Source organism: Anguilla anguilla, chromosome 5 (assembly GCF_013347855.1).
Source record: "Anguilla anguilla isolate fAngAng1 chromosome 5, fAngAng1.pri, whole genome shotgun sequence".
In the NCBI taxonomy this organism is placed as follows: domain Eukaryota; kingdom Metazoa; phylum Chordata; class Actinopteri; order Anguilliformes; family Anguillidae; genus Anguilla; species Anguilla anguilla.
In genome coordinates, this window is record NC_049205.1 from 31,287,042 (window position 1) to 31,303,793 (window position 16,752).

At 38.0% G+C, this 16,752-nt stretch overlaps 1 protein-coding gene across 2 annotated transcripts in view; it reads left to right on the forward strand.

The window, feature by feature from the left end:
- kcna4 (potassium voltage-gated channel, shaker-related subfamily, member 4) overlaps window positions 1-16,752 on the forward strand; it is a 64,133-nt gene that overhangs the window by 24,104 nt on the left and 23,277 nt on the right. The window contains exon 3 of one of the 2 annotated variants that reach the window (XM_035417872.1): window positions 12,593-14,615. The exons of the other annotated variant lie outside the window; for it this stretch is intronic. The gene's annotated coding sequence lies outside the window, so the exon portion shown is untranslated. Of the gene's footprint in view, window positions 1-12,592; window positions 14,616-16,752 lie in introns of those variants that run through there. 2 annotated transcript variants of the gene reach the window in all.

The following is a 16,752-nucleotide window of genomic DNA, read 5'->3' on the forward strand; positions in this document are numbered from 1 at the left end:
AAAAACATTTTTTGAATGTACTGTTTTGCTTTACATTTATATCCACTGCAGTGTTTAAATAATGGGCACAAAATAAAGCATAGATACTGAACAAGAAGAGGTTGTTTTACAAAAGGAACAGCTGAATTCATAGTTTTAAAATACCAACAGTTGGACATTTTTGTTTAATTTGGATCTAAATCCACCGTGTTATTCTGGAGCTGGTGCATTTGGACAGAAAGTACATGCACGACAATGTTTATTTTAACAATTTTTTCCTATTTCTAAAGCAAACTGGTTCTAACAGTAGTGTCTTTCTCCTTAAAACAGAGTCTGGTTTTTAGTCACATTTCCCTGGTTTGCTTGGAAACTTGAATTCCTTAACTGTTTCTCAACTGGATTTGTTCCACAAATGGTGGAAAATCATGTCTTTATTATTATTTTTCTTGGAAGCCTTAACAAAATGTAGATCCTTATCTCTAAGATGCACTGCCCCACAAAAACATGCTTCTTCGTGATTTTCCGCAACATTAGTAATTGCTTTCATGACAGATCCTGGAAAATAATACAAATACTGCTGGAAAAACATTTGTGTCAAAGGTGAGTCATGGTGCTTTTGGAACATGAAGTTTCATAGGAAGTGGAAATGCAGATAACTTGTGAGATCAGTGCTTAAAATAGTCTGTAAATAGGCTTTAAATGATATGCAATGTCAAGTACATACACACACACACATGCACATGCACACGCACACACACACACACACACACACACACACACATAGAGGGGTTTTCATGTGGGGAGGAGAAGAAAACACCTGGTCTGTCAGTGTTTTGTTTTTTGATCTCTTGTCAGCCTCATCTTCCAAAGTAGAACTTTTTTACTTAAAAATGTTTCCATAGGTTTTGGTTTGGAGGGTTAAAACAAAAATGTTAAGAAATAATAGTGAATAGCTCACAGGCATATGACATTACATGTACATTTAGCAGACACACTTATCCAGAGTACAGGGTTTCCCCCAGAAAAATTGTTAGGCCCGGTGGCAAGTATCTTTTGACGGAGGAGTGTCTTTATTGATGGGGGCCCGGCGCTGGCCAGCGACAGACTGATGGCAGCATTAAGGTAGGGCCCTATAGTTTCTGTGATAACAGAATCACGGACGGAATCTCAAAATTTAGAATTTAAAAAAGCTATAACACAGATTCCATAGGGCCCTACATTAAGTCAGTACTAAAAGCTGACTGGAGATTTGAAAATATAACTACGTAATGTGAATGTTGTTATAAATAAGTCATTTATTCAACACACATTTTAAAAAATCAACAACTATTTACAGCATAGCATAGTCTTACAAAGAATCTGACAACAATGTACAGACTTGGAATGCTGTGTTTTCAACAACAACAAAAGAAATTAAATTAAATTAAAATAAATAATATCAAAGTTTTTGCACTCTACAAAAAACTTGTATTCAAGTCCTGATTGGCTACTGAATCTTACAACAAGCCTTGGAATGCTGGGCACATTTAAATAGGGGTGGGAATAGCGAACCGGTTCCAAGTTGTCCTATTCATTGGAATCGTATGGCTCCGGGCTTATCGATTCCGCTTATTGAAGCCAGCATTTTTTTTACGACAGCTGCGCATTGCAAAACAATGACGTAACGCCTTGGGGGAGGCACGCATGCAGGCAGCCTCTCTCAGGTGTTTGTTTTGGATGGCAGCTGTTAAAACAAATTTGATCCGGGCTGCCAGCCTTGATACATTCTGTTGCGATAAAGATTCTAAGACAACTCAGCAATTTCTCTGGATTAACAGATTATTTTCTAGCCTGAAATGCGATCGTATTACTAAATGGCTACACATGTCATGTAACGTGCAAGTAGTTGGCTATCTCCCTGGATATGAAGTAAATGTTTTTACCAATAAATAATAATAATAAATGTGATTTTATCCATGGAAATATCGATACAAAAAGGAAAAATAAATGTTGTGTTTGCGATTGACGCCGTCGTAGATGTCAGAAGCAAATGTCACTGATAAAAAAAAAGGTTTGCTCTCTTTGCAGTGGTTTGGGCTGGAAACGAGCTGTAAGAGCGGGATATGCACAACGCTGCCTACAGATTGGCTACTGAATCTTACAACAATTTACAGCCTTGGAATGCTGGGCACATTTCAACAACAACAAAATATCTATGTATCTGTGTTACTGACTGTTTGGCTAGCTAGCTAAGTTAGCTAAATGACCACGTTGTCGTGCACATTACTGTCATCAAACTAACGTTATTAATAAACAAGTGAAGTCGTTATTTCGATGGCGATTAATAAATCATGTAATGTTACAATGTATCGAACGTTACATTCATGCTACTAGTTTAACATTACCTACACACTGCTTAAGTTAATATTGTGGCGGTTTCGCGAAGAAGCTCCCGGGGAGCTTCGCTTTATTTGTGACATCTCTTCCAAAGAGTAATTTGTAGACTGACCATCATAGCTGGGCGAAGCCTGATTTTGTCAAACCCCATTCGCCGTGATTGGCTGCCAAGGCACAGCAGGACTTAACCAATCACACAGCCTTAACGTCACATCACACAAAGGACGGATAATTTGCATACAGCGGGAAAATAGCAGGCGTTATGAACAATCATCTTACAATAAAATCCACCAGTTAAAACAGCATTCAACTGTCCACCACGTTTTGGCGATGTTCCTGCTTTCACGTAATATCAGGTGAATGAAAACACAAACACTACTGTGCTACCAGCAAATGCTTATGTTACAGTGTGAAATATTCTCATTATAAAATACCACTAACCTATTTGAAGACACTCAATTTCAAAAATGACATATATAACCGAAATATTTTGAGCAGTAGTACTTACATAGCAATTATGAAATGATATCTGTGTTTAGTAGATAGAGACAGAGAATCAATTCTGTTGTACTGAATATCAGCTACGTCTGTCAGCAAACGTATGGTTTAGCTATGCTCAGAAGTCCTCAATAAAAATAATTAGGGGTGTGCAGAGACGTTATTATCTGTATCTGTATCTGTATCCGTTCAACCAACAAAATTATCTGTATCTGTATCTGTATTCGGATAGAATACAGGAAGTGGGCGTGGTTTATACCGGAAGTCACGTTAAATCAGGGAAATGTTGTATTTTCTAACCTAATATTCATTGGCAATGCAATGGCATATAATTAATTATGAAATATATTTCCACATCCTCATACTGTACTTTTCATCTCTCTCTCTCGCTTTTATTTTTAACTAAACTACGTTTTATGAACTGTCTGAACCCCAGCACCCCCCCCCCCCCTTTAACTGGGGTGCACTGAACAATCATAAACAGAAAAAAATGTTTTATAAGTCGACAGATTCTGTTTTGCATTGGAAATAGAAACTATTTGCAGTAAAGATATATAGAAACATATCCTTCAATTAAAGGGAATAATCTTAAATTTCAATGATGATTCGTTCGCGTTTCTTGATGTGTTAATGTTACTGTAGTTCGCTGAATTGCTACTTTACAACAGTAATTAGGCCTACATATAACAGTAATAGCCTACATGAATTTTTTTGCCTGTTTTATTTTTATTTATTTATTTATTTATTTATTTTTTCTCCTACTGACCTAAGTTTGGATAGACTGCAAACCGATGTCCTCATATTTTCCCTTGGTGGAAACTGTTACCATGAATGGATTTCATGTTCATTATAAGACATATGACTGATAGCCTACATACAGCATGTTACATCTTAAACGGATGAATATTGACTGAAATACAAGGTAAAACGTCGTTTTTTTCAATATTTCGACTGGTTTTTTTTAATAGAGGAAATTAACACATACAGCTAAAAACTACAGGTTTTAAGCTTGATTTTGATGTATAGGTTGCGGGAGTTTGAAATAAATCCAGCTGCCACACCAGGCTTGTGTCTCGCTAGCTCCTCCTCGATGCAAGAGTTTCCCTGAGTGATGGTAAATGGTAAATGGACTGCATTTATATAGCGCTTTTATCCAAAGCGCTTTACAATTGATGCCTCTCATTCGCCAGAGCAGTTAGAGGTTAGGGGTTAGGTGTCTTGCTCAAGGACACTTCGACATGCCCAGGGCGGGGTTTGAACCGGCAACCCTCCGACTGCCAGACAATCGGTCTTACCTCCTGAGCTATATCGCCCCTGCCTGCTGCCTGCTGTGCGCTGACTCGGTGGGGGCGACTACAGAATATACCGATCACTTTTCAATAATGTGTAGTAAATGAAATGACTAGTTAGTGAAATCAAAGTCCTATGTTGCAAACAGAATGGGCATTTTTATCTAGTGGCCATCAACAAGGATATGTAGCCTATCGATTTGAAGAAACATAATGGCTGACGCATAGAACTTATTTATTAAACGTTTTGCAGTGCAGTGGCTCCAAATTTGTTGGTGTGCGTAACTGGTGCCTCTCTCTCTCTCTCTCTCTGCCCGTGTAACGTTAGATAGAGGCTATGAGAACTCGACATGGAGCTGACTTTTTTTTTCCAAATAATTTTTCCGAATCCGAATAATAACGAGAAACTTCGGGTAGAAGAAATATCTGTTTCCATCGCATTGTTCGTGCTTTCCCGAATAGCCTACAGTATTCGGATTGGGATACACCCCTAATAATAACGTTTTACAAAATAGCACGAAACTGATCAATAATGTTTTGCTAGGTGCAGTGTTTTACTGCTACCACAGAGTGAATGCGTAAGGCGGCGATGATGATTCAAAACTTTTTGTCGCGCAGGTTTATAAAATGCTAACCCAAAAGTTAAATTTGACATATTATGCATCGTTAGAATGCTTATACTGTCACCTATTGGATAGATTAATTGTCAGTAAAGCCAGATTGTATAACAAAGGGCGACAAAACCATAAACAGCATGTGTTGTATTATGCGCAGCTATTTTGGAAGGTACCCAGGCATCACAAATGAGCGTATATTTCACAAACGGATTGTCCGTTTATATGACAATATATGACCACTCAATCTCAAAAGGGACATTTCTACGCGTAAAACCAATGGTAAAGTTGTATATTCCATATTTAGTCCCAGATATTGACAGTAAAAGAATGACTTGGTATAATTTTAGAAAAAATTGTCTTGTTTAATTTGTTATTCAGTGAGCAGTGTTTTCAATGCTGTATTTGCATATCTTAGGGTTATTGTTGGGTGGTAAACATTTTTTTTTTTAAATGCCCAGATAGACACTATTGTCCAGTGTGTCATTGGTGGGGGTTGTAGTTGCAAATGAGACTGCAGGGAGGGGGTGCTTATTAAATGAACGATCGGCACGACAATGGTGGTGCTGTGAAACTCCGTATTCGGCATAGCTGTTGTGTATCGTACTAATGAAACTAGAACACAGAGTTCCTTCTTTCAACTCATAGTTTGGTTGCAGGAGCAATGAATGTCTGATTTGAGCAATCTAGGCATGCCGGCGTGCCGACCACTAGGGGCATTGCGCTAAGGGGTTAACCCACAAACTGCATTCACAAACTGCAAGACAGTCCCTGCTACCACACCCCACACCTGCCCACACCTTCACACCTCACCTAATCAGCGCAGCCACGTGCACCCCCTTTCTCTCAATCATTCCCACTTTTTTTGTAGAAAAAAAGCAGACTTTTCTTTAACTAATTAGTCAGAATCAAGAGGAAGAAAGTGGTCCTGGGGTGCATAACATCAGCCAGAAATATCTGTTTACGGTGGACATTCTGGAGTGAATATCTGCTGTGGCTACTTGAGGAATCTGAACTTTGCATCTGGGCCTGTTGTTGTGTAGTGTTCTGTGCACGCATGATCTGACATGTTTGTCTTGCAGCTCACCTGGCATTTTTACATTTTCATTCCTGGCTTTTTGGAATATTTGGCTCTGGTGGCACAAATTAACTTTTCCACTAACTATATTTGTTGTGTGGGCAGGTCGGTGTGGGTAGGGGCAGGGGAGCAAATGTGTCCCCCCAATGTCATACTCACTACTACACCCCTGGTCACCATTCAGTTACTCCCCTACTTTGCTATAACACCATGCACAATATCAGAAGTAAACAAACCTGACCGTAAGGCATATGATAGCAAAGGTCTGCATAGACAATCAAAGAGGTAATATCTGAATAGGTAATTATTTTCTGTTAAGTTTTATGTCAGCGTGATTTTAGCATTTCATCCAAAAAAAATCTTTCACATAGCTAGCTAGCTATAATAAACAGCATTTTTTTTTATTTTGAACTGTCTTGCACACAATGAGCACAACATAAAACATAAGATAGGTGCTGTATGTGATGCAAATCTATTGCAAAATGCAACCTTCTGTTTTCACGGCAGGAGTTTGTGTCAGTGCAGCCTCTAAGGGCCATATTTACTAACTAAGCATGCCACAAATCACCGTCAATTCTACATCGCTGCATGTTTTCAATTTAGCAGGGTATTTACTAAAGGTAAAGCCAGACTTCCTCTGATGAAATCACCAGGCATCACATTTGCCTCCCACAACTGGCTGCTTGTGGGCATGTTTTTCTGTCTTTGAAACAGTGTTCCTTAAATGTGTATTAATCGTATATTTTGTAAATCCTCGCATAGCAATAATTAATGAGTCCTTAACAGGACTGCATGGAATGGGAAAATAAAACTGAAATTGGAGACAGTTTACATGTTAATCTGATTGGTTATTGCACCATGTTCACCATGCCTTGTGGACGCAAAACCCGAGTCCCATTGAAATGAATGGAGGAGATAACGAAGTCGCTTCTTGTCGGAGGATGTGTGGCTTCACAGTAAGAGTGCTTATGTAAATGAGCACAGCTGCAGCGAGTTCATTGTGTCTTGCGCATGGCAGGAAAGCAGCATTGTTGTACTGCTTCATCTCTGGTGAAGTCAGGTTTTGGATAAGTGTCAGGATCCATGGAGGCAATGGATAAGCTCACGTTTAAATGTTAACACATCTCTTTAGTAAAAAAAATAAATTCAGAACACAGTGTTAATATTTCACTATTTTTGAATTCCATACCGAATAGCCAATCATCTCCAGTCACCATCTCTCAACTTCTTTAACTGGCAACTATTCCTAAAGATGAAGGAGTCATATGTTTTAAACTTTTTTTAAAAGATTCTGTCCTTTCTCAAAGGTAGAGGAGAGTTGCCATAAGCGTAATGCTTGATAAATTTAACACGGTCAATAACTTATTTTCCAATGTGGCTATCATAGCCACTTCAGGTTTTTACACGTGGAGTTCAGTCCTCTACCGCCTCCCAAAGTGATGGAGCAATATGACAGCCTCTATCAGCAGTGCATAGTGGTGTAGGCTACATTGCAATACCTGTGGAGGGCGCATAATGGGTGCATTTGTTACAATGTATAGGCTACCTGAGGAAGAAAAAGATTTGCCTGCGTTTTGCGTGTATATGTACTGCATCGTGGCAAAGGCCTCACGCTGCTGAGTGCACAAGGCTTCGTATATCTCCCAGATGGCCCTGCTCACCTCATTGCTCAAGAGCACCCCCTGTGATGTTTTGGGGACTAAGAGCTGCCTGTTAGTTCTTACGCAGCTGGCAGAGTGTAGGAACATGAAGAACATGATCAGTCAATCAGCTGACTGCATGGCTTGCCAAGGACAGATATGCTTGTGTATGGCTCGTTGATAGAGGGTGTTGCAACAAGAGGATGGGCCTTCAGTTGTAATTTGGAATTCCAGAATGGGGGGAAATTGTACCTACATTTGGTCTTAAATGCAAATGTAAGCTGGCAAGCTAGCAAAACTTGATATTGCTGCCCACATTTAAGCCTTTCACTTAGGCTGTGATTCACTCCCCATTATGGGTTGTGTCCAAGAACATAAAACTCTTGCCACTCTGTCACTGTTGACAGTGTTATCAAAATAAGAAAAATGTCTTGTTAAATGCCTATTACTGACTCAAATTAATCACCTTCAATTTACAAAATCAAGCCCTTAGTTAATTTTTTATCTTCACATTACTAAATATAAACCTCAAATTAATCATTTGTACAAGTAAATAATTCCACTGTATGAATTATGAAGGAGGGTTCTAGTAAGTAAAATGAGGATTCCAGTAAGTAATTATTGGCTTGAATGGTAATCCGAGTGGAAATGATACCTTTCAGAATACAAATGATGTGTTTGCTGTTTCAGTGGGTTAGAAATCCCAAGTTGAGTTTTTTATTTTATCTATTTCCTCAGAAAGAATCTGTATGTTTATGCTTGACAGGAAGCAGACAACTCCTCCAGATTGTGCTGCCTTCATGTGGAAGAAAAATTGTTGATTTGAGCATAAACTGTAATGTCCAAGGAACCAAACAAGCATGCACGCAAGCACACACAAATGTGCACGCACACATGCACACAAGCACACAAGCACACACACACACATCCCTCCAGGGTAAAAAACTATGTACTGTATGCTACATGATAAAATATGGACTCCTGTCTGTACCTATTTACCAAATGTGTGGGCCTATTACATGTGATTATAGAAAGTTGTTTCAGTCCTTGCACTGTGAATTTACAGCATGTATTACAATAATTTTATATTGTATTATTATATTAAAAATCTAAACTGGAGTACATTCTTTGAATTTATGTTATGTAGTATTGTAAAATAATGCATTCAGTCTATATCGGGTATCTCCATAATCCAGACACAATCAAGTGTTTTCAGTCCTATTTTCTCCTTTTAATTTTGAATGCCACTGTGAGAACATTATCATTAATTTAGTGATCAGATTTTATGTAAAAGCATTACGTTGGTTTCTTCTCAGATAATAGTGTGAATGAATGCTACAGTACTGAACCACAGACGTGGGTCAAATAATCATTTCAAATATTTAATGGCCATTCGGATACATTTATTTCCATTTTCTATGGAGAAAGCACATGCACAAATAAAATTATTTCATTTATTTTGTTATTTTTAAATACTTTATTGCAGATTGATTTATTTCAAAGCATCAAAATAACAAATATTTGAAACAAGATATATTTTTTATTTCATTCAATACCATATTTTAATACTTTCAGTAGTTCAATTTCAGTTGATTTACCCATCGTTGTTCATGTGAGGCTTGTAAATGATAGAAGAGGTATTCATTTCGCTAAGATGTTATTTCAGATGGTTTTCTCTGAAACCTTGGGTTCTTAATTTTGGGGATTTGGACTGGTATTTAGAAATTGTTGAAATATCAATTAATGTCTGACTACAAAGATGATGCATTAATTATGATAAGGTTGAATTCAAGACAATGGAAATATGAAATAATTAATTTACAGAAATGGTTCCCAACCTTTTTTCTTGGACCCCCCTCCCCCCTTTCTTACATCTGAGAAAAGCTGAGCCACCCCCCCCCCCCCACACACACACACACATACACACAAAATTGTGACCATTTTCGGAATATTTTGTAATTTCACAACTCTTTCTATTTTTTTTAAGCAACCAAGCACAATTTATATACATTTACACAGCTCTCTCCTTCACAGCCATCAATTCACACAGTGGTATTTGGTGTATATCCTCATTTTCATACTACATGTGAGCAGTATTTGATGAATGTATGATGCAGCTGTATGGCATATGTGTCAAAAATAACTTCTGTCTTACTCTAAAAAAAGGGGGAAGAAATTGGAACTGTCAATCTGTTTCATCCTGTTCAAGTGTAAACTACTGACCACCTTGGGCGTACATGCCCCTGACCAGAGATGGAATGTCAGGGGTGATACTGGTGACAGCCAGTCTAAAGTTCTGTTGGACATGAAGTCAGTTGCAGGTCTGTTTTTATTGTAACAAATGTGTTGTCTCAGACAGATATGTAGTGCTGAATGGGAGAATAATCCTAGTAGTTGTTTGTTTGGCCAGTCTGGCAGCAAAAGCATGTCCTTTGACTGCCCAAAACTTCTTGTATCCATTCTCCTGGAAATATTTCTTTGACACAGAATCTTCTTGAATGTCGGCAAGCTCCTTTTCACAGCCGAGGTATTCCACATCCTCTAGTCTGGAAATGAAAGGGTCCATCACCTACTACATTGGATACCCCTTGGTATTCCTGTATTTTCTCCCGCAGTTCCAAGAAACGCACAAGCACCTGGCACCGTGACAAGCAGCCTCTGCGTGTAACAGCAGCCTTTAATGCACTTGATCTTCACACTGCTGTCTCTTGTTGGTAGGGTGACCCTTGATGAAGTTTACTTGTTCTTCACTACAGTTGCTAGTGTGTCACTGAGGTGAGCCAGTAACTTTAGCAGCCATACTTGCCGGAACCATAACACCCTTGCCAGCACAGATGGGGCGGGGGGGGGGGGGGGTTGGATCTTGGGCAGTTCTTCTTGGTCTTCACACTTTGCTCTTGCCATCAATCTGATACAAGTGAATCTTGGACTCTGTTCAAAACTTCATATTAACTTGCTACATACTACATTCTATGTTAATATGTTCTATGTACAACATAATAAGACAGTAGTATAACAGCTAGAATGTACATCTTTTGGTTAATTAACCATGCCAGCCCTGTGGTCATCAGTAGCCTATTTAAAACACGTTTAAACACAACTAGAAACCACCTCATTAGATTTACAAGAACTCTCTAAATATTTGTGAAACTATTCATTAATGTATTTTTTATCCTTGGCCAGAATAAGTGAAAATATTTATACTGTACCTGAGCGCAACAGTTGCATGCATTTACTCTATAGCCTATTGGTGGCTAAGTTGCGCCACTAGGAACTGTTAAAATATGAACCACTAGATAATTTTCCATTTAATGACATTTCTCTCAGTTTCTGTCTGAATGTTCCACTATTGTCATTACTGTCTTCGTTGATATGTTTTCATTGATGTACCAATAGTTTCACACGCAAACACCCACATACCCACTATAGTAGGAGTGGCTCAAAAGGCTATCTATGGAGTATATTTCTGTGGTTTTTGGGCTGCATGAAGGTTTCCCCCCTCACTTCTAGCTTGTGGCTCGCTGGCGAGAGGTATGCTCCAGTATGATGCAAAGGCTGGACTATCGATTGACAACAGATTGATTGGCTAGATATCAAAACTTCCTAACTATTCCTTTAAAAGCTAGATGGTGCTGCTATTGTAGTTGTTTCATCAAAAAAAATATTCCTTGCAATCACACCATATGACTAGTTGCACAGACTGACTGTTGAGAAAGTTTGGTTGCCTGCTCAGACATTTTTGCTAATCTAATAAATTTGGGCAATTTTTGCACACTCAAACTGAACATAGTATGCAGTGGGAAAACACTATATACTTATTTTACTTGCCAGTTAGTATATTAAGTACAGGTAGTATGAAGTTTCTAACACAATCATAGTATACATCTGGGAACTTTTTGCAAACACAAAAGGAACATACTATATTCTCCTTGTAAATACAATGTAAAATTCTAATTTTACGTCACAGTATGATAAGTATGGGTAGTATGCAGTTTCAAACACAGAATTGGTCTCATCTGACCACCTTCAGAACTCTTCAAGCTATTAAGAGTGTTAGAGGGGTACACCTCCATCCATCCACCATCTATACCCGCTTATCCTGGTCAGGTTATGAGATGTTCAACAAGCACATATAGGTGTGATATTCAGGTGTCCACATACTTTTGGTCATGGAGTGTATCATAATGGAGTCTATTAAAACACTAGCTGGCCCACTATATTCTGTCATTGGCAGCATACAATTTATTAGTACCACAGTCTTAGTATCACACTCTGCTACTACTAGTACTTTCTGTCATTGGTGGAATATGAAACACTGTGTTAGGTTTAACCCGCCTGAGGTGTGTCTGAACTTTTGACTGGCTAGAAATCGCAGAAAGCTAGCATGCTATATCAAAACTATGCAATCTGTTGTCACAACTAGACTACTTACGATAAATATAAGATAACATAACATAGCATAACGTAACAGTACAGAACATAATGATGAGAACAAGTCATTCAGCCTAACAACACTCACTATTTTCTTAACTAAATTGTACCTTGTGCTCTGATTACCTACTGGCTAGACAGTATGTAAATGTATCTAGCCTGGTCTTGAAAACCCCCAGAGTTTCTGCCTCTACTAAATAACCTGGCTGGCTATTCCACACATTAACTAGTCTCTGCCTGAAAAAATTCTTCCTAATTTCTGTGCGAAATGTATGTCCCTTTGTTTTACTAACAGTACTCAACCAGAAGAATCCCTCGTAGTTCACTTTGTTAATCCCCTTTATGAATCTTTTATAATCCCATTTAGCCTCAATCAAATTGCCCCAGTCTCATTTTACTAAACTTGGAGAGATTAAGCATCTGAAGTCTTTTCTCATAGATTTTTTCTTTCATACCAGGAATCAATTTGGTTGCCCTTCTTTGACCACATTCCAATATGATTTTAATTCCTACATGTAGAACTTTACATTTAGCTATATGGAATTTTATTTGCCAGGTTTCTGCCCATTTCTGGATTTTGTTTAAATCTTCTTGAATTACTTTAGTAGATTCCAAAATAATAGCTGGGCCTCCCAGTTTTGTATTATTTGTAAATTTGACTAATGTACTTTCTATGTCCCTGTCAAGGTCATTGATATAAATGAGGAAGAGCACTGGTCCCAGCACCGATCCTTGTGGGACTCCACTTCCCACAGTACCCTTCTCAGATAAGATCCCTCCTACTACTACTCTTTGTGTTCTACCCTGTAGCCAGTTCCAAACCCACTTTGAAATACATCCTGTATTTTCTACTGTCTTAATTTTGCTAATAGGTTTCTCATGTGGTACCTCATTAAATGCTTTTTGGAAATCTAAGTATATAATATCATAAGCCTTGTTATAGTCGAAACAATCAGTAGCTTCCTCAAAGAATACTAAGGCATGATCGTCCCTTGCAAAAACCATGCTGGCCATTCTTTAGGAAGTTGTTATTTTCAAACATTTCAAACTTGTCTCCAATGATAGATTCCAGTATTTTACATGCGATGCAAGTTAAACTATCAGGCCTATAGTTTCTTGGAACAGTACTGTCCCTTGGTATTATATTACCTTGCTTCCAGTCCTCTGGTATTTCTCCAGTTTCTAAAGACGGTCAAAAAATACCTTCCAGTGGTTTAAAGATGATCTCACCTAGCCTACATATATTTGCTATATTTGGATTCCTTGACATACACATAATACAGCACCTGAAAAAAAACTTTGACTTGCATGTCGTCAAAACAGACTTTTATTTGGCAATATCTCTCAAAATAATTATTGAAATCTCTCACCGTTCCTTAGAGACAATGAGAGGGTAATTCTGAGTGTTTAACCTGAATTATGCTGCTCAAGATCCGATGCCACCACTTTAAAAAATACATGTTACATTCTGCATCTTACATCTCCCCTTCTCATGTAAACATAGTAAAAAGCAACCAGTATTGAAGCAGGGCATGTACAGTTGAACTACACACGCTGGTAGATCAGCCAATGGGGATAATGCAAAACCATGACATACTTTGATTGACAGCACCCTCATTATCATATGGGCAAAAAATACAGAAATAAATAAATACGGAAATAAATATATACAGAAATGAATGAATCAAGAAATAAATATGGACATAAATAAATGCAGAAATATATTTATGTAAGATCTTATCGATTCATTTATTTCTGTGTTAATTTTCTGGCATTTATTTATGTATGTATTTATTGATTTATTTTTAATTGAGGCATTTTTGGACCTCAAATTTTGTGCCATGTAAAATTAAGGCTGGAAAATGCACATCACAAAATTTGCAATTCCAATAACACCACTCAAAACACTCTGGTGCATACAAGCAGGCCCTCTACAGTATGTATCTGTACTAATTTCCTGATTAATCTCAGGTTTGCTCAATTACCAGGTTATTCCCTCCACTGAGAGAGGGTGGAACCCACAAAGTTGTAGATTTTCAAGAGTGGTGTTTAAGTCAGATGATCAATAAGTATAGAAAAGGGGAGGGTTAATGGCTAGTTTGGAGACACTGTTATTTCATTCAATATATTTAAAATTTTCATTTGGCATATTATTTCATTATTTATTATTATCATTAAATAGAACAAATGGATATTTCAGTTTCCTTTAATATAGTATTTGTTTCAATCAATCAAATGAGTATTTGTTCTATTACCGATTACTTACCAATAACTCAAAAGGAATTGGTCTTCCCTGGTTTATATGCAAATCACTGAAATACACAAATATTAAATGAAAATCATTTGATTGGTATCTTTATTTGACCCAGGTCTGGTGAACAATGTCTTCAAGGCGCAGTAAATGCATTTCTGAGTCACTATGAATTATGATACTGTGAATTCAAATAAGCAATTAATTTTATTTCATAATACAAATATTCCTCATCATTTACAACTAGGAGTTTTCATACTCTCCCCATGTCCACATGGGTTTCCTCCCACAGTCCAAAGACATGCAGAGTCGGCCATTTGGAGAGTCTAAATTGCTCATAGGCAAGAGTGTGGGACTGAATGATGTGTGTGCCCTGTGATGGATTGGCGATGTGTCCAGGGGATATTCCTTTTGTCCATTGCATGTTGGGATAGGCCCAACCCCCCCCCCCCCCCCCCCCCCCCCCCCACCCTACACTGACTAGGAATAAGCTGATTAGATAATGAATGGATTTACAATTGTATCTGCTATATACTTTACATTACCCAAGGACTGTACTGCTCATATTATCAGTTGCTATATTTCAACTTGTTAGGCTGTGACTGACTCAATGTTTTTCTACATAATGCAGTTTTCCAAATAAGGCTGATTTGCTTGTAAGTGGAGGAAATATTTGTGATGAATTAAAGTGCTCCAGGAATTATTTATTTTATACAGCAGAATATTTTCCCAGTCTGGAGTTGGTTTCTCCTTGTGAGATTGAGCCAATGCGTTTTGTGTGTTCAGATGGAAATCCATTTTGTTATTTTTCCAGAACGTTTTCCTCTGTGAGCATCCACTGATATGACTAGGGGCTAACACTTCTGAGAATCCACCAAAAAATAGCACTTAGAATGCTATAAATACACGTCTATCCCTGCAGTATTTGAAAGTGTCTTGATTGAACAGAAAAGAAAATTCATATCACATTAAAATTATTTTCCTGTCATCCTATATGTGGACAAATGTGGAAACCTGCCTATTATATAACTGATAGCACTAGCTTCTGGCAGAACATTATTCACATCTTAATTTACGTTTGTACAGTTTCCAATTTATGAGGGAATGCAGACGATTAGCATTAGGCTGATTGTAGCTGACAACATCCTAACAATTCTTCATTTCAGCCCCATCCCCCTATCATGAAAACTGAAAGCTACGACACTTCAATGGAATTGCAACAATGGCCTGGAACTCGAGTCAATCAATTGATCCAGGCATGACATTTTCCATGGGTCTGTTGCTAAGGATAAAGAAAGAAAAAACAAAAAAACAACAGGGGCATACATCTCAGATTTACCATGCTGATGAACATTAGAACAACCAAATGTTTATAGTAAATGTTAGCATTGCCATGGCAACATGGGGCTGCAATTTACAATATTGTACAATTCTGCGTCTGTGGCAATTAGAGCAGTAATTTTCCATGGTATTTGAGATAGCCCAGCTCTTTCTTTGGAAAATATGTGTCAGCGTTGCTCTCACTGTAGTCTCTAAAGGAAATAATTATAAAATAAGTCATTATGCCAAAGGAGTGCTTTTGTTGCAGTTCTTGATACATGTGCAAAAGTCTTCCATTTCCTGCTTTGTGAGCCCCCAGAATGAGAATATCTCATTGACCAAAGCTGTGTAGTGAAACACATTATGTCACCGCCAATTTATTTTACATAGATCTATTGCGCATAAGTGCTTTTCCTTTCCAAATTTACACAGCGGTGTCCAACTGCTGATCTGACATTGAATTATTAATTGTCTGTGAGTTATCTACTTGTACTGCACCACAAGACATGGGATACCTAAGACTGTTTTCACATGCTTGCTGTCACAATAATAAAGTGCTGTAATTTCTTCATTGCTGAGGGTTGTTTGGCAAAAGGGGAATGAGGCAGTGTTTTTTATGTATGTGTGTGTGTGTGTGTGTGTGATGACAGGTGTGTATGACATTCAATCTCCTTGACAGGTTTATGGCAACAGATATTTTTAATGTTAAATTTAATGTTGGACTGAGCCAAATGTGTCCTAAACCTACTGTGGCCCTGTGGAAACACACGATACTGCTGATTTGAAAACTGTAATTCAAAAGCTGGTCTTTACCTGCTTCTTTGTTGCAGAAGCCCTAATGATGTTCAGATCATGCTTTATGGTCAAATCTGCTTCCTGTTCATGAACAGGGATTGGTATCTTATCTTTTTTTGTGATTGCAAGTTTGATGTTTTGTGACCATGATCACATGAATGATCCTCTAAAACAAGGTGAACATCCAATATAGTTTTGTAGGTAGTGCATCACTCCATCATCAGTCTGCAAGCTGATTCTATATCATTCATCAAAACATGATTATTTACAAACCTCCGCAGATTTTTACACATGACGTTGATCCCCTGATATCTACTTCAAGCCTTCTGTGTCAACTGTGTGTGCAGCTGACAGTTTCCTGTGAGCCGACAGCTTCCAGCAAATGCAGTGTGCAAGGAAGAAGCACTACAGAATGAAAGATCAGAGCTTGCCATTCTGTGCTGGAATACATTTAATTCAAAGAGGTGGGCATTCTCTGGGC